The sequence below is a fragment of the Larimichthys crocea genome, unplaced genomic scaffold (assembly GCF_000972845.2).
Source record: "Larimichthys crocea isolate SSNF unplaced genomic scaffold, L_crocea_2.0 scaffold270, whole genome shotgun sequence".
Classification (NCBI taxonomy): domain Eukaryota; kingdom Metazoa; phylum Chordata; class Actinopteri; family Sciaenidae; genus Larimichthys; species Larimichthys crocea.
In genome coordinates this window covers 90,584-110,514 of record NW_020853564.1, presented here as the reverse complement: position 1 = coordinate 110,514, position 19,931 = coordinate 90,584, and positions in this window count along the sequence as shown.

The window sequence follows — 19,931 nt, the reverse complement described above, 5'->3', positions numbered from 1 at the left end:
CTGAACTATGAACTGCGCAGCGCACCACCCCACCCAGCCACTACATGCATCCTCACCACACCTCTGCCCAACACCTCTGCCCCATACAAGCGTAACCCGAAAGTTTTCTGCAGTCTACTCCCTCCAGCCCCCCCACTGGCTATCACCCCAAACCAGTCGCCATACAGCCAACCACCCTCAGTCCTCTCCCCAAAAGAGTAGATAAGAGAGGAAGACCCATCCTCTACCGGGGGGGAGGATGGTATGCAACAATTTCAATGACCAGCTGCCATTTCCTCCACACCTCCTCCTTCTATGGCAGAGCCCACGCTAGAGCCGCCTGTCCCCATTATCTGACCAAGCATGGTTTATGTAAGTATCTCAGCACACCAACATTAATGCCCCCACCCCCACCTTAAATTTTTTTAAATTTAGCATCAGTGATCAACATTTGGATCTTGAAGTTTCACAAATAAAAACTGAACACCTAAATGTTGGAGAAGTGATGCCTATGGGGCATCGCCGCTCCAAAAACATTTTGGTTCAAAGACAACGTGTAAGCCCCAAAATCCACCAGGCCTGTCCGCGGCGTGAGTAATACGCGGCCATTCTAGTCAATGTATCAAACCCCACTGGCTCTAGTCAATGTATCAAACCCCACTGGCTCTGTCGTGGTCCGTTTCAGCAGTCCCAGAAGCGCCTCGACAATCAGTTATGTGTGAATTTTGCGTCAGTTCTATTTTTGACGGTTAGCAGCACACGTCAATTTACACAGACCACCTCAAGCGGCCGGAAGCCAGACACAGAAAAAGCAAAGAGAATCCAGTGGATTTTCAAAATAAAATACTTCGTGCATACTGCCGGTCGTAAAAATAGACAAAAGGACGGACCAAATACACCCAAGGCGCCGCAGACTGGCCCGGTGGATTGTCCCAATAAGAGATTCACTGCGAAAGATGGACCCAATCGGTGTCCTAGCCAGGAGAAGAACAGCAAGCTCGGCGAGCATACTCTGTCCCACATCCAAATTTCATATGGCATGTAATCAAAATGCAATCAAATCAAATTTTATTTGTATAGCCACAAAAGTCGCAAAGTACATTTGCCTCGCAGGGTTTTACAATCTGTACAGAGAGTGACACCCTCTGTTCTTAGACCCTTGGTTCGAGTGAGGAAAAACTTGCCCACAAAAAACTGTTTTAAGAGAGGAGGGATCCCTCTCCCAGGACGGACAGACGTGCAACAGAGACATATTGTACAATTAAGAATGATAGAATGACAATGGAATGATAAAATGATTACAGTAGTGGAACCTGTGATAGAGATAGGGAGAAATATGCAAAGTAAAAGTACTCAGTGAAGTAAAAGCATACCTGTCAGTGTTTTACTATATCTTATACATTACATACATAACTATTGTGTCTTTATCATGTATCTCTGAGAAGATGGCAGTTCATAAGGTTCATAAGGTTTGTTCAACACATGAACAAACACATTCTTTAATTTATAACAAAACATTCAACATCAATAAATCTGAATATACATGGCTTTCAATGGCGAGGAGGGGATGGGGGGGGGGGGGGGGGGGAATCTGAAAAGTACTCCAAATTTCTACTTAAGTACCTTTTGTGAGTGCAGCGTGCTGACTCACTAGCCTTGAACCTCGAAGTTGTTTCACACGCGACACGTACACAAAATAAAGGTCTTGAATCCTTCTTTGTGGTTTGTACTTTTACTGAAATTTAAAACAATACAAAACAAAAGATGAATTCCTAACAGCTAAATTATCCTAATGTGCCGTGACGGTCAAAAGACTGTGATGCTTCCATGGCTCGAGGCTTTTAGCTGTCCTTCATGCGTACTCACGCTTTTATATTAACCTCAACAGCCAATCATATTCCATCACATTATAGCATGTGCACATGAATATTCTTATTATCTAAAAATCAACTCAAAATTCTTCAACAAATATTAATATCTTAATATAGTATTAAATCTAAATGTACAAATATGCACAAAACCTACAAAACATAAAAATGGCTCTAACACCTTTCTTGAATAAATGGACATAGTTCCATTCCTTCACTACTATTTGCTGAGTTTAAAAAACTCTGGCAGTTAAATTCATCAACCATCATTGTTTTACATGATCATTTTCACCACAAAGGATCAAAAATGAGTCTGGTCTCCAAACACCATTTTGTCTTGAAGTAACATTTAATAACAATTAATATTGCTCTTATTGGCTGAAAACATTCATGAAAATGTATAGCTGCCTGCAAGGATGACAAATTTACAAATACTGAAAAGTTTGTGTGTAGGCTGATGTAGAAACTATATTACTGTGCCCCCTCCATATACATAGATGCATGATGAGGCTGTGTTCAGTGAGCAACTGTGGATGACAGCAGAGGAGTGTCTGCTTTCATTGGTTAAAGTTTCTTTGATTGCTGTCGGCAAGTGAAAAATCAGGGCTACAATCCTAGTGTGAACTTAACTTTTGGAGTAAATAAATCAGTAATTACTGAGTTGTCAAGGACAAGGGTACTAATCACACATACAATTCAGTACAGTGAAACTTGTCCTCTGCATTTAACCCATCCCTGAGGAGCAGCAGGCAACCAGTGCCCAGGAACCAACTCCAGATTCTAAGCCAGTGCCTTGGTCAAGGGCACTGACTGAATAATTAGCCTAAATGTGCCCGTTTCTGATGGTGCAGGAAACCCACACAAACACTGGAGAACATGCAAACTCCACACAGAAAGGACCAGGGCTGGACCAGGGTTTGAAACCGAGTTACCATACAGCCCATAGAAAACATCATATAAACGTGATATAAGTGTTTTAACCTACTTCTTCTGTGACACGGTGGACTTTCTGTCATTTTCAGTCTCTTGACTAATGAGCTCACTTTCACTTGTGGAAGGTGACACTGTATGAACTAAACGACATGATGTTATGGACAAAATAAGGGAAAAAAAATATCAGCAATTGGAAACAAAGGACATTTAAAAAAAAACATTTCAAATTCTCAGACCCACTTCTTCTCTGGCACACAGCTCTTTCAAAGTCACTATCAGAGGAAAAAGTATGTTATGTGTGATATATAATGTATCAAGTCATTGGCAATGCAGAAGTATTTAACACTTACTGGGGATTCACCCAGGGGACGTGAGCGCCGCGGAATAGCTGCGCCACAGTTTTGCTCCATCCTCTGCCCGGCATCAATTCACACCGGGCAGCGTAGCGAGCCGGCCGTATTCACGCGAGCTCACGCGAGAATCCTGTACATACGCGAGACCCCGCGATAAACTGTGTATAAAGACAAACAACAACAAACAGCTGACTTTGCTTCTCCGACGTGGAAGAGATTATAAAAAGCATCTGTTGTGTCATATAATATTGTGTGTTGTTCCACAACAATTAGTCCCTCGTCGTTCATGTTGAGGCCCCTTTGATCGTAACGTTGATGTGAAGCTGTGATATGCCACATGAACTGCGTATTGTGTTTTATTTTGAAAGGGGGCGGGACTGTGTTACGCTGATTCTGTCGGATTTCCTGGCTGGTGCAATCTGCTCTGTTGAAATTCACGCGGTTTAGCAACGGCTTGCGTCAAACATAGAAGTGCTACGTAATGATAGAGCTGCAGCGTGGAGAGTCACTGCTGGGATGCTGCTGAGATGTTCCGCGGTGCGCCTTGTAGGAATGGTTTAATTGATTAGACTGACAGCGATGAGCTCTGGTGACCACGGTGCAGCCGTTCCGCAGCGCTTACTTCCCCAGTGTGAACAAGGCTTAAGTTAACCTGAAAAAAGGCTGTTATTTATGTAAAGAAGCAGAAAAAGCAACATACATATTTTTGCTTTTAATACATTGAATGTTGCCCATAACTGAAACTCTGTACTGTCATATAAACTGTTTACCTGTACAGGTTTGTGTATAAACGCCATTATATAGAGACAAGTGGCTGAACTATTTGAGGCAACCCCACAGAAAACTGCTCGAGACCAACTAACTAATAGCATCATCAGCCCATCATGGGGTCTCTATACTACTGATCGATTACCTATTACCTCAACCTTTTTATAAATATAAACAATTTATTAAATCAAAATACTGGTGTTGTGTAAAATATGCCACCATGATTGGAACCAATGCAGCAACATTACACCACAAACAAACAGCCAGCTAGGTTACATGAGTATGAAAGTATACCGAACGGTATGATGTCCCAGTGGAGGTGGTGGGTGTGGCTGCCCCAGGTGTGTTATTGTAGCTGGTGAGAGCCTGAAGAGACATTAGCAAAATATTAGCAACATTATCTTTCATGTGTTTCAATTACGCCCAGCCGTCAAAAACCACAGACTTGATTGGCAAAGGACAAAAAAGCAGGAAAATGTAGAAACAAAGAAAGATAAACTTTATGCTTTTCTACAGTATTCACTGGTGCCTTATTCACATTAAATTAAATGTCTTTATCATGTGACTGCCTCTGTCCTCCATCAGCATTAATCTCTCTCTCTAGCCAAGCAGAGAACGGTTTTATCTTGTGAGTAAAGGTCAGCAGGTAAGCCTAGGTGAGATGTCTGACTGAGGACAGAGGCAGAATTTACATTTGACCCTCTGTTAGCTGTAACGGTAAATTATAGAATTTAGGTTTTGCTGCTCAGAACATCTTCATGTAATCTTGACCTCACATTTACACACCTTGTTTTTCAGCTCATGAGTTCGTCCCACTGCGTCACTTACCAGTGTGAGTTTTAGTGTTTATAGAAACATATGTGCTACACATAAAGTGCATTGGTGCTAGTAGCAAATCTCTCCTGGCTACTGTTAGCTAGTTTGCCTTGATAAGAATCCAATGCTACGTGATTTGGAAAACATACACACCGAGGTGGCCTGTGGTAGCCGTGTGGCGGTTGCTGTCACTGTTGCCGTCGCTGTGGAAAGATTTTGTATTGCCGCCAGAACAGCTCTGCCGATATTCTCCGCTAACGCCGATTCATTCATTGACATGTTTGCAGAGCGACCATGGCCGACAGTAGAGTGTACCGGGTGGAGGCGGGCGGGTGTAGAAGATCGTACACTCGCGAACATGACAGATCAGTCAAAGTGAGTCCCTTTGTGGCTGGCTATAGTGGCTACAGGTTATAAGTTCTGCACTCTTCATAAAAGTGACACTAAAAACGTACTCTTCAAATAAAGTTTTTCCAATCGTGTTTGTTATTTTAGGTAGTTATTATCACGATAATCCATGTCCAAGAGTCCATTTCCCCGGATAAGATTGTTTTTTTTCGTTATTTGTCACTATAAAAACACTCTGACCTCCTCTGACCTTTTATTTGGGTACTTCTGGTTACTGGCATTTGAATTTGCATATTTAGTTTCACTGAAACGTTTCGATTTAACATTTAGATTTAGATTTAACAATTAGATTTAGATATAAATCTAACATTTAGATTTAGATTTAACATTTAGATTTAGCATTTAGATTTAACATTCACGTGGAACATTTAACATTTAGATTTAAATATTTAAAATATCTCTAAGTTGACAAATATTGTTGTAAATGTGCAAAAAAAGTGACTCTCAAAAATTCACACCAGTTTTTTAAACATTGTTAAATGAAGCTAAATGTGACAAAATGTTGCTGTTATTTTCAATGTGAGCCGCTTTACAAACGGCACCCCATAAGCAGCCACAATCCATGAGAACCTGCTGGACGAGAGAGTAACTAAATCTTCAACCAATATCTTGCTTGACTAGGCACAACCCTGAGAGTAGTCCTATAGCAGCATAACTACGAGATGACCTGAGCCAGCCCTAACTATAAGCTCTATCAAAAAGTCTTAAAGGCCAACTCACACCGGACGCGGAACGGAAGCGGAACGGCACCGCCGCGGTCACCGTAGCAAATAGAATCCAGTCTAGTCAATGAGAGCACTCACACCGGGTGCGGATCAGAAGCGTCCCAGAAGCGGCTCTCCGCGCCACGGCGCGAGCTTTCTGCAGGATTTCTATTTTTTCCGCGAGCCGCGGCTGAACCTCGTAAATTTCAACAGAGCACTGCGCACCAGACAGGAAACCGGGCCTTGAATCAACGTAATAATCTTCCGCCCCCTTTCAAAATAAAACACAATACTCAGTTCATGTAGCTTTTTACAACTTCACATCAACGTTACGTCACGACCGGTGGCACCAGGTGATCAAAGAACGATCAAAGGGTCTCAATGAGAGACTAATTGTTGAAGTGGAACAACACACAATCATTTATGACACAACAGATGCTTTTTATAATCTCCTCCACGTCGGAGAAGCAAAGTCAGCTGTTTGTTGTTGTTGTTTTTTTATACACTGTTTATCGCGGGGTCTCGGGTATGTCCAGGATTCTCGCGTGATCTCGTGATCTCGCGTGAATACGGCCGGCTCGCTCCGCTGCCGTTCCGTGGCTGATCCGCGTCCGGTGTGAGTTGACGCCGGGCAAAGTACCGTTCCGCGTTCGGTGTGAGTCCCGTGTCAGTCTACTCTTAAGTGTTGACCATGGGGCGGTGTTCAGTTGGTAGAGCAGCTGCCCCATCTGCGAAGGCTCAGTCCTTGCTGCGGAAGCCCTGGGTTCAAATCCGACCTATGGCTCTTTGCCGCATGTCATTCCCCGTCTCTCTCTCCCCGCATTCCTGTCACTCTAGCTGTCTCTATCAAATAAAACTTGAAAAGGCCAAAAAATAAAAAAAAAATCTAAAAACCCAAACTCAAAACGGTAGTTTGTTTCACAGAAGAGGAGCTTGATAGCTGAAATCTCTGGCTCCCAATCTACTTTTGGAAACTATAGGAACCATAAGGAACCCAGCATTCTGAAAGCACAGTGTTCTAGAGGGGAAATAAGGGATTATGAGCTCTTTTAGAGTTGATGGTGCCTGACCATGAAGAGCTTTGTATGTAACACTCATGCTGGTGGATAGACTTTAAACCCCAAGATAATACCACAAATACTATATGCCCTAGAATTAGCCAAAGAGAATGTTTTTACCCATGGAGGTATTATTGTCAACACATTCTAGTCTGGAGACACTGTTGTCTGTTAATGATAATTGGAACATCAACAGCAAGGTATCATTATGTCTAGGAAGGCAGCAATAGGTCTCTTCGACCCTGGCCCCCACAGTGTTGAGATAGACTGGCATCTAGTCAAAGTCAAACAATTAATACTGCCGAGGACCTCAAAGCCCACACGTGACCTTGTGTAACCTAAGGATAGAAAATTCCATAACACACACTACAGTCAGAGCTCCTCTCTTCTCTCCTTTTTCTAGTCCGAGTGAGGCAGCTCCTCATAGTCCGTCTCATAGGGGTCTTGACCTTATTTTCATGCATATTTTTCATCTCCAAGTTATATGAACTTAATTGTTAAAAAATGTAAAATGCCTTTTAGAGCAATGCAGCACTCTTGAAGTAGCTAAGGTATTAAGGTGTGATCACAGAACAATCAAACCTTTTGTTGTAAATGAGGTCAAAAAGGTAAACAAGGTTGCAAGAAATGTGTGGAGAAAAAAAGATACAAGTTTAGCTTAGATCCAACGTTAACCACTAAGAACTACCAAAGCTAAGAAGCTACCACGAAGAGAAATACCAATGAGGGGGTGCATGCATCCACTGCAGGGGAACAGTTCATTACACATTCTACTGTTCTGCCCCCCAAAATGCTCACAAATTAGCCTCCTGGGGGTATGAACCACTTGTTAATCTGGCAACATGAAAAATAAAGATGCAAATTAACTGCTAAGAACTTAAGAATTTAACGTAAAGCTACCATGTATACATTAACCTCCAGTGCTGCCATATTCCATAAATGCAAGCTACCTGGAGTGTCCAAAAGAACACCCCATATCCTTCTTCCTCCACCATTCATGAAATGTACCCTGTCATCGTTGCAGCTATTCTTAAGACCTCGAATGGTGTTGCCAATGTGAAAATGCTGGGGACCAATACTAACATTATGAAGAAAATTAATGAATGAATAATGGGAAAAAAAAGTTACATACAAATGCACTGTTCTGTAACAATTTTATTTTATTTCAGTCACTTATCTTTGGTAATGATCAATGGCAATGTAATGTAGTATAAAATGCATGCTTAACTTTACTCACACTTTACTCTTGTTTAGTAGAAGTTTAGTTTAGTAAAGTGGGTTAGAGAAGTGGCCCAGGTAAGGAAGGCTGAAACACGACCCACTGAACAAGTAAGTCCCTAAGTTAAGCAGCAAGACTGCGGCAAATCAGAGATATCTGAAGACAGATTTTTCAAAGATTTTATGAACGGAATGAGAGTGACTTTTGATGGAACCGATGGATGGGCCACAGAGCGAGGGTGATCCAGCACAGTGAGAACTTCACTTGGATTCAGATGCCAGCAAGATGGAGATCTGCTATTATTAAAATGCCCCTTCTTCAGGCCCCCTTCCTCACCTGACCCACAACATGCATCTAATCATGCTGATTTTCATCAATAAATTAATATATGTCAGAAAAACCTTTGCTGTTCTTTACTTAAGTTCTGATTGTTTGCTTCTGCAGTAAGAAATTCACAACTGAATTATCCGTTATTCCCTTGCCTAATGGCTGGAACAACTCTACCTAATGAGGCTGTTAATGAGTTGTTTGTCGACATTGCTCTTACAGGATGATGACATCCAGAAACAAGGTAAACACTTTTGTCCGAAATGCAGGGGACAGTCAAGAGAGGGATGGGTCATGTTAGGCCAGTTTGGGAGACAGACGAAGTTAGAAAGAAGTTACATTGCTTCATGCAGTTAGAAACTTTTCCTGATTGTTACATAAGTCATGTGTTGTGTCAGCTGACTTATTGTATTACTGTTTGTGAAAATAATTATAAGGGACAGCTCTGAATTAAATCTGCAACTAAATTCTGTCAATGCACCCAGTTGTCACAATATTGGAATCAAAATTATTTGGAGTTTGCTAAAGATTAAAGACCAGGGAACCTTCACTGCCCCTGTGTTCACCCAGAATACATTTGACATTAAATCAAAACAGTAGGCCAACCTGTTGAGCTAGGGAAGGTTCACACAGGAAGAAGATTTATTCTGGAGGTTTATTTTTTATTTTATTGCTGTTCATTGGCTACCTGCATGAATGCAACATGCTATGGAGCAGATGATACTGAAACAAATATTAAAGGATCGCATAGCTTTGTGTTTTCATTCAAATTCTTGTTGTCTTGATGGTATTAAAGTTTCTAAACTAATTTATTAAATGATATATATTTCAGAGATCCCTCTGCATAGCACTCAGGGGAGCTGCATAACACCAGTGGTCCTTGTACCACAGTTTGAGAAACAGTGATTTAAGATTTGGGAAATATATGCAGCCATAACCCTGTAAAACTACAAATAGATGTTTTTTACATTTTGGCTTTTGTATTAATTAAACTAATTAAAGTGTGATATACATTTATTTATAAGGTGCTAATAGGAATTCTTTTTTCTTTTTTTTGACTTGACTTTGACTTGAACAGCCGATAGCAGTTTGGTCCTTCTGTTTACAGTACTAGCTAAGTACAGACCTGAGTGCTATTAATCTTTTATATTTCTAAAATATCAAAAACTAGAATACTCTGTTAAATTGAATGAACTTGCATGAAGACTGTGTAACATTGCTTTGTGTCATACCACTCGGATTATCATTACTTCATTTCAGATGAACAACATCAGCAGGTCTCATTAGAGGCCTAATTACTGAGCCGCATTTCAAATGAAGTAGAAGGTTACACTTACTTTACACGATACAAAAACATTTGTGAGGTAAAAAAATATTAAGATTCATGTTTAACTGAACCAGTTAAGCACCTTAAACCATATAAAAATCTCCAGGTGCAGTTGTTGATTGCAACTCCTCACCTCACCCTCTTGTTCTGTCACAAAGGAGAAATACAGTGCCATGAAAGGTGTGAAAAACACAAATGGGCCCATCTAAACCCAGGGTTTATTTTATCGTTCTGAGCTACAGTGGCCCAGCAACATGGGAGAGAGGCCTGTATAAAAAGGTTAGTTCTAATGTAATGAAAACCAATGATTCTCATTTTCAAGTGGTTACACACTAATGAAAATAGTTCTGAATATAATATTCAATTCCTGCCATATTCTGTAAATAGAGCCATCTAAATCTGACACACTGAACCTTTAAAATAAAAAACTGGAAACTAAAAAACTGCAAGAGGGAGATGGACAAACTCCAACTCCCAGTCTTAGAGAAAGCAACTCTGAAATTCATGGGGACACATTTCATATAATTCTTATCAATTCCATCTGGCTCTGTGTGCTGTGTCAAAAACAATTTTAGAACTGACTCATGGGACTAATAAAGCTCCAGGGCCTCAAGATCTTTAAACTGAAACTATTACATGTATCAGTATTGACCGTAGGGATTTACCATTACAGTATTGTTGCCAAACTAATAAAATGATCTCCCTAGTGTCAGTGTTATTATCCCACGGAGAGAGATCGCCTCTGAAAATAAATAATAAAGAGAATAAAATGAGGGGATGCATCCACTGCAGGGAACAGTTCATTACACCATTCTATGTTCTGCCCAGGGGCGCAGATAGTGGGTGTGTCAGGTGTGTCATGACACCCCCACTTTTGAATGACCGTAGATCCGTCCCACCCACTTTTATGTAGCTTAACGTTTTTGTTTTTTTTTGTTGTTTTTTTTAAACTTTGTCTTCTTCAAATCTTCTGATTCAAGCATCACGAGGAAACCAAAATATGAATTAACATAATATTTGGTTTACTGAGGTGTGTGCTGATGTGCATGCGTTGTGTGTAACAACGCGTACGCATCAAGCAAGTGACTCGTTTGGACTGTGCAGCAAAGAGTGTGGAGTCGTCGTCGACTTTGGTTGCCACGGTTACCAACTGATCACTTGGACAGCTAGCTGCACGTTCAGCACGGCATGGCATGATGAGAAGGACAACAAAAAAGCAAAAGACTATTGCGTCATTTTTTCAAAAAGTCACTTCTGTAAGTAAATTGTACTTTTTAAATATATACTTCATCACACCACATTGCATTTCTGAGAGTCTCGAAGCAATGTCCTCTCGTGAAAGTAAAATCGTACGAGGCAAGAGACAAACTTTCGCCTTCTGTCTCCGCGTAGCCTGTAGCCTACATGTAAATACCTCGTTGGACATTAATAACGTAATGCCGTTTTAATGTTAATCTGACTTTCCTCGCCACGCACGAGCATAGGCAGGGCCGGTCCTAGCTATGGGCAATGTGGGCGGCCGCCCAGGGCGCATTCTCCGTGGGGGGCGCACGAACGCCCGAACGCGCGGGCGCCCCGGGAGCGGGGTGTTGACAAGGCAGAGGGGGGCGTCGGACAGACCGACGGGGGCGCACGGGCGGCCGTTAGGGCGCACGAGAAAATGTTCGCCTCGGGGGGGGGGGGGCATTGGGGGCAGCTTCGTCCCCCCCAGTTTCTCAAACCTATCTGCGCGCCTGGTTCTGCCCCCCCCCCAAATGCTCCTGGGGGAATGAACCACTTGTTCATCTGGCAACATGAGAAATAAAGATGCAAATTAACTGCTAAGAACTTAAGAATTTAACGTAAAGCTACCATGTATACATTAACCTTCAGTGCTGCCATATTCCATAAATGCAAGCTACCTGGAGTGTCCAAAAGAACACCCCATATCCTTCTTCCTCCACCATTCTTTGTGACCATGAATGGTCTAAGGCAGGGGTTTCCAGATGCCTGGGGCCAATATTAACATTTTACAAAAGAAAAAAAAAAAGTTACATACAAATGCACTGTTCTCTAACAATTTTATTTTCATAGTCACAATTATCTTATAAAAATGGCAATGGCAATATAAATGGCAATGTAATGTAGAATAAAATTTAATGCGTGCTTTAACTTTACCTAGAGAATTCAGTGATGGGTGCTTCAAAGGTTTTTCTTAAGAAACAAGTGTAATCAAAGGGAGAAGTATGTTCAGGTTAATATAACATTATGTGAACACTAAATGCTGGAAATTGGGGTGTGTTTAAGCTGGGGGTTGGGCTCTAGGTGCTCTTTTTGCAGAGATGGGTGTGGTTTGCTGTGGAGCTGACTGCACACACCTGAATCAGATCATCATCATCTTCTCGAGCAGTTGAATAAGACCATAGAGTTATTGAATTTAATCAAGATGGCGCCGTACATGGCCGCCTCGGTGGGATCGAGTGCCCTCGTTTGTTTTGTTTTGTTCGTAAACTCTGTGTTCTGCCAAGATTTAAGGATTTCTCTAACAAGAGAAGAACTCCTGAACATACTGATCATACCTGCCGCCCGGCCCCCTGGTTAAAGAAGCCCAGCGCACGCTCGCAGACCAGATCCTGAAAGTGGAGCGAACCCACCCCGATTCCCTAGTTATCGTCCTCGGGGACTTCAACAAAGGAAATCTCAGCCAGGAACTCCCCAAATACAGACAATTCATTAACTGCCCCACCAGAGAGGGTAATACCCTGGACCACTGCTACACCACAGCCAGCAAAGCCTACCATGCTGTCCCTCGTGCAGCACTGGGACACTCTGACCATGCCATGATCCACCTGATTCCTGCATACAGGCAGAAGCTAAACCTCTGTAAACCTGCAGTGAGGACATCCAAACAGTGGACCAGTGAGGCTGTGGAGGATCTCAGGGCAAATTTGGACTGCACTGACTGGGAAGTGTTTGCTACTGCTACAAACAGCCTGGATGAGCTCACAGAGGCTGTGACGTCATACATCAGCTTCTGTGAGGACTCCTGCATACCAACACGTACCAGGGTGAGCTATAACAACGACAAACCCTGGTTTACAACTAAACTCCGAAGTCTGAGGTCTAAGAAGGAGGAGGCGTATAGGAGTGGGGACAAATTCAAATTCAAGAAGTCGAAAAAGTTGTTTAGCAGGGCGGTGAGGGATGCTAAACAACTGTACTCAGAGAAACTGAAAGACCAAGGGCCAATCCCATTTCACCCCTTCGCCTTACCCCTTACCCCTACCCCTCCCTTTTGCGCGTTCCCGTGAAGGGGTAGTGCTATCCCAATTCTCCTTAACACGAAGGCGTAGGGGTAGGGGATTGGCTTAGAACCCCTCCAAAGTGAGCGGTTGAGGCAGGCTGACTCCAAATGGAGGGCTACGAAACATTTCCCATAACACAACGCGGCATTGTCAACACAACCGAATTTAATGGCGGCGACATCTCCCGACGGACATAAATGTGAGTATTGTTTTTCGTAAATAACTATTTATAACTGTTGATAAGTTTTACATTGAAGTGTTGTATAAAGTTTGACATTGTCACAATGTGTAGTGGTGAGATTCTCCATAAAACGTAGGTGGGGGAATCGCTAGATTAGCGTGTAGCTTGCTGCTACACGCTAATGCAGCAATACAATACATTTCGCTTACTATTATCACAAGTATGACCGTGTATTTCACAGGGTCTCAAGCCCAAACAAGGAGGCTGATAAGGTTCCGCGCCGACAATGAGCCACGGTTCCTTAAATCCAAAGCATCAGCGAAACAACAGTGGCAGTGAGTAATTTTTGAGTTCTAGGTTGCTCGTAATGGTTTGTTTGTTTCATTATTTATCTTTTTAAAGTGTTTACTGCCCTCCTCACACACAGGACGCTGATCAATGAGGTGGAGCTGCATTGTAGTGTTTATGCCCTCCTCATACGTTATTTCTCCATTTACAACACAGGGCACTGATCAGCGAGTTGGAGCTAGAGGGGAAGGTGTCCTCCCAGCAGGTCTCCAAGAAATGGGAGAATTTAAAGAAAAGGTACAAGGTAAGCAGTAATGTCCCACACCAGAGAACATTTCACATATGTACTCATATAGAAAATATGATATAGCATTGATATAAAAATATGACTTGAAACAACATTTTGTGCACAAGAATTGTAAGTACAATAGGCCCAGAGTTGTGTACCAGCACATACAATAATAAATATATGTTGGGAATGAGTATTTGTGTTATTGGCTTAGTTTTGACAATACATTTGTGTATGCACAACACATGCTTCTTTGAATACATAATGAATTTTGCCCTCGACTTCATTCCAGCGTTTGATTTCGGCCCTCTGTCATTTTGAGTTTGATACCCTGTCCTACACAGTGTTTCCCACAGAAAATGTCAAGGTGGCCAGTGTCAGACACATGCAGCCCTACTGACTTGAAAAGGCTGTCTTTCAAGTGAAAGGCTGCCTTAACTAGGAAGAGCTTGGTGAAACCCTGCTATAAGTAGATGAAAATCATGTGGTCTGAGATCATTCAGTGTGCATTGTATCAACAATGAAATTTTGATGTTTTGCTTACTACAGGAGCTGAAAACTGGCAAGTCCGGGGCAGGGACTGACGCGGGCGAGGTCACTGCCACAAATTGGCAGTACTATGAGGACATGCACGAGGTGTTGGGTGCGAGGCCATGCATGGACCCTCCTCTGTTGGTGGATGCTGGAGCAGAGGAGGAAGACATCCCAACTACTATGGTAAGCATACAGCCATATGTGATTTGTTCATCTTGGACAGATTATTGGTCTTTTAAGATTGATAATGTGTAGCATGATGTGCAAAATGTTAATTTTAATGTATTGTTACTACCATGTCCTGTACACAGCCATTAGTACCTAATTCTGTAACACCTTTTGTGCAGTGGATGAAATTGTGTTGTGATGTATGTAATGTTGTTCTCAGGACACCGTGGAGCCCACCCCATCCCCGTCATCCTCATCCTCACCCCCACCGCCGAAGAGGAGGAAGTCCGACCCCTTCATGGACTTCCTGGAGAAGGAGAGTATGAAAGAGGAGGAGCGCCACAGGGAGACACAGCACAACACAGAACGGTTTTTATCCTTGTTTGAGCGCTTGTTAGAAAAAATGTAATTTTGTACCACTGTTTTTGTTTTATATATATTACTGTTCAAATTATTATTGTTCAAATGTTTTAAATTCAGTTTTTATATTAATATTGTTGTTTTTTTTAGCTTTGTTTATGTACTTTGACACTTTACTGTTTGATCCCATTTGCACTAATAAAAAAAAAAAAGAAAAGGAAAAAGTGTGACTTTGATTCATAGTAGGAACGTGTAACTTTGATTCATATGAACAACATTTGAAACAGATTGATCAATTGAAATTTAATGCACTTGGATGACAACATTTCCAACTGCCATTGAACAGAAATACAGTATAAAATGTTTCAAGGTTCAAACAGTGTCTTTACAATTACACCTGGGCTGCCAATCTGTCCCGTGTTGCATTTCCAGAGCTCTCGTTGACTGCTAGGGGCTCCCGGGGAGGTTGGGGATCCAGGAGGTCCTGGGCAACGTCTTCGTCTGGCTCCAGCAGGTCCCCATTGTCCAGGCACACGTTGTGGAGAAAGGCACAGGATGCTATTACCTGAGGAGCAAATGTTGGCTTGACCTCCAGTGCTTTGAAAAGGGTGCACCTCCACCTTGTCTTCATTACCCCAAAAGCTCTCTCAATAATACTACGACCCTTTGCATGACGGTAATTGTATCATCCCTGTACTGGACCGGTGACTGGCTCCTTGTATGGCGTCATGAGGCAGATAGGTGTGTCTAAACACGGGTAGCCACCATCTCCAAGGAGAATGTACCCTGGCGGAGGGTAGCGTCTCACTTTATACAAACTGCTGTTTTTCATGACCCTTGTGTCATGCACTGACCCGGGGTACCCGACAAAGATATCCAGGAATCTTCCTGTAGAATCACATACTGCCTGCATGTTGATGGAATAAAAACCCTTGTAATTTAGATAGTCAATTCGGTGACGTGCTGGTGGTTTTATCCTAATATGGCTTCCATCTATTGCACCCACAACATTTGTGAAAGCAGGGCTACCGGACAGTTGAGCAAACCCTTGCCCAACTGCAGCCAGCTCTGCAGCCTGGGGGAGGGCAACAGCACGCCGCAGGTTTCTGCAGATGTAATTCGCCACTTTGTGAACGACCCGGTGCACCGTGGATTTCGGGACGTTGAATACACGAGCCACCACGATGTAAGACAGCCCATGCGCCAACCAATACACGTAGATGAGAACTTCTAGCTCCCGTCCCCAGCCATGGTCCTGCTCCGTTTGAAGCAGCCTTTGCACAGCATGCATAGCCCTTCTGCTCAGGCGAAAGTCTTGTCTTAGGTCCGCCTCAACATTGAACCAGACCCTTAAAATGGGCATATTGCGGTCAAGACGGCAATACCTCACCGGATTAGCCGCCTGGAAAGAAACAAATGGAAGGATGTAAGCTACATGTTTACAGGAGGAGGCTAGCGTTACACGTTAGCCTATTGTTTACAACTGTGTTTGCCAAGCTATGCCAACTCCAATCAATAGTTTAGTAATTGAAACGACTCAAACACCGTATCACATCAATACAATTGAAAGCACTTTCAAAACATACAGCTCTGAAGGCTACCAAAACGGCGCCTGGTCTTAGCATAACATAGCTCAGTCACTTGTTAATTGTAGTCATTTTACATACCGTAGTGTTACCCAGCCGTGCTGCCAACCGGAGAAGACGTCTTCGTCTCATGGCATTCCCCCGATTCTCAGACATATTTTGAAACAGCTGGTATGTCATTATTAACGCCAGAGTCACAACAGCAGGCATATTTGCTTCTGGTTTGTTATTGTGCTTCAATGTTTGCTTCTGGTAATTGTCGCCTTTTGGTTACGTCATAAGTAGCGGCGCGAACTGCTGACGTATGCGAGTGTTGGAGGGGTGTCCCATTTCGTAGGGATTGCTTTTCAGCCCTACCCCTCGCCCCTCCCATTGACGGGGCAAGGGGGGTAGGGCTGAGGGGTAGGCGTAGGGGTAGAAAATAGAAATGGGATTGGCCCCAATTCTCCGCTAACGACTCTGCGTCTGTCTGTAGGGGGCTCAGGCAGATCACCAGCTACAAGCCCAGAGCCCCCCACACCACCACCACCACCACCACCACCAACGACCCCCGTCTGGCTGACGACCTGAACAAGTTCTATTGCAGATTTGAAAAGCAATTGGACAGTTCTGTAACACCCCTCATGCCACCGCAGTTCCCCTCCCCACGCCCCACCACATCAACCATCAACACCAATGTAATGCTGACTCTCTCTATTCAGAAGAGGGAGGTCAACAAAGTGTTCAAGAGACAGAACCCCCGCAAAGCAGCTGGGCCGGACGTCTCCCCTGCCACGCTGAAGCACTGCGCTGACCAGCTGTCTCCGGTGTTCACCAACATCTTCAACACCTCCCTGATGACATGCCACGTGCCAGCCTGCCTCAAATCCTCCACCATAATCCCAGTGCCCAAGAAGCCCAGACCATTAGGGCTGAACGACTACAGACCCGTCGCCCTGACATCTTTGGTAATGAAGTCCTTTGAGCGTCTGATGCTGTCACACCTCAAAGACATCACGGACCCCCTCCTGGACCCCCAGTGCTCCTCCACCCTGACTCATCTGAACAGTTTGTGCTGGAAGTGGATGCGTCTGAGTCAGGAGTGGGTGCTGTCCTATCTCAGCGTCATCCAGAGACTCACAAGCTTTACCCCTGTGCTTTCTTCTCCAAGCGACTCTCAGCAGCGGAGCAAAATTATGATGTTGGTAATCGTGAACTGCTGGCTATTGTGTTAGCATTACAGGAGTGGAGACATTGGCTGGAAGGATCCACACACCCATTTCTCATCTGGACTTATCACAAAAATCTTGCGTATCTTCACTCTGCTAAACGCCTTAACTCTCGTCAAGCTCGCTGGTCTCTGTTCCTTAGCTGCTTTAATTTCACACTCATATCGTCCTGGAACTCGCAATGTCAAGCCTGATTCTCTCTCTTGCCAGTACTCCCCAGATTCATCCTCATCAGGGACAGTGCCCGTCCTGCCCTCTTCTTGTTTTGTGGGAGCAGCTCAGTGGGAGATCAAGTCTGTGGTCAGAGCAGCTCAACAGACCCAGCCAGGAGTGTGAGGCCGCAGTGCCTTCAGTCCATGCACACCTTTAGAGTTCAAGAAGTGTGGAAAGCCACCCAAACAGCACTCGCTCGTGCTGCCCGCGCAACCAGCTACTAGCGGACAAACATCGCTCTCCAGTCCTCCAGTACCAGCCTGGTCAAAAGGTGTGGTTGTCCACACGGGATCTCCCCCTGCAGTTGGAGTCACGGAAGCTCGCCCCTCGCTATGTTGGCCCGTTTGAGGTTGAGAGGGTAATTAATCCATCTGCTGTGAGACTGAAATTGCCTGACTCTATGCACATCCATCCAACTTGCCATGTGTCTCTGTTAAAGCCTGTGTCCTCCAGCGCCCTATGTGGCCTGTGGTGTGTTTAGGCTGGGGGTTGGGTTCTATGTGCTCTCTTTGCAGAGATGGGTGTGGCTTGCTGTGGAACTGACTGCACACACCTGAATCAGATCATCATCGTCTTCTCGAGCAGTATTTAGAGGCTGGCCTCCTGCATGCTACTGCCAGATTGTCACCGCATCGCGGTAGATCACCCAGGCTCCTAGAAGAAATTGCCATTTGAGATTTTTCTGAGTATTTACCTATATTCTCTGTCTGCAGACTCCAGCTCTTTGCCCTCCTCGCCTTCCAGCTACTGCACCTGTCTGCCCCAGTCTAAACCCCTCGATGCCTTCCACCTCCCTCGTTCCCGGCTCTATCTCCCCCCGTGAGCTTGTCTGCCTCCGCTGCCTTCCTGGCGTCCGTGGCGCCTCCCCATCATTTTCCCTTTGTAATAAATGGCTGTTTATTTGATGACTCAGCTCCTCTGCATTTTTTGGTCCTATATTACATCACAGAAATCAAGTAATCACACAAAATGCTGGAAATCAAGTAAAGAGCACTATGTTTTAGATAAAGTTAATTTGAGCACTATGGTTTGAGTAAAGTTGGTTTTATGTGAGCACACAATACTGTTAAGTACTGAAGTAGTGAGCACCATGGTTTTTAGTGAAAGTTTGATTTAATGTGTGGAAAATATTGAATATGTAATTGTTGTAAAACAGACATCTATGATATGGTTTAAGAAAACAGTAATAAAAGGTTTTTAAAAAATAGAAGTATGTCAAGTTAGGTTTTAATAATGTAAACTTGAAGAAAGCAGGGTAAAAAGAAAATGTCTTGGCCTACTGCTGTAGAGGGAGGATGTCTTGCAACAATTTTTATAACATTATTTATGGTCTTCCAGGATTTTGCTTTTTTGGTCGACATAACAAAGTATTTGAATGTGCTTAAAGTTAACTTCTAAGGACATGACTGCTAGTGTTATGTACCTGTAGATGTGACACAAAATATTACTGAGGTAAAGCTTTGTATCAACTTCATGCAAGTTTAACGTATTTCATACAATTTGCGCTGTTATTTGACTTCAGATGTGAAAGAACAGACAGAGGGATGTCAAGAGGTGAAACTTCAGAAAAGCTAACTGGGCAGGTTTCACTAAACAATTGAGCAAGGCAGCTGCTGGCCTACCACACCTGTGCCCTAACAACCTGAATGATGCCTATGACTCGTACTGCAAAATGCTGCTGGCTGCCGCTAAGAACAACATTCCCCGTGGTGTATGCAAAGCCTACATTCCCTGCTGGGACAACGAATGCGAACACCTTCTTCATGCCCATTCAGAAGCACAAAGCAGCAGACGACCTATTCTGCGGGTTAAACGATAAGCGCAGGCAACGTTGGACTGAAACTGTGGAGTCAAACAACTTCACACACTCAAGCTGACGGGGATGGCAGACTCTGAACAAACTGACAGGAAGGTCAACTACCGCGGCACAATGCCCCAACACTGCAAACTCCATCGCATCGCTTCTGCTGAGTAATGGCCGCTTCCCCAACGCCGATAAGGACTTTAATAGAAAAACATCAGCAAGAGTCCAGGAAGTGCTTAGGGCCTCAGGATGCAAT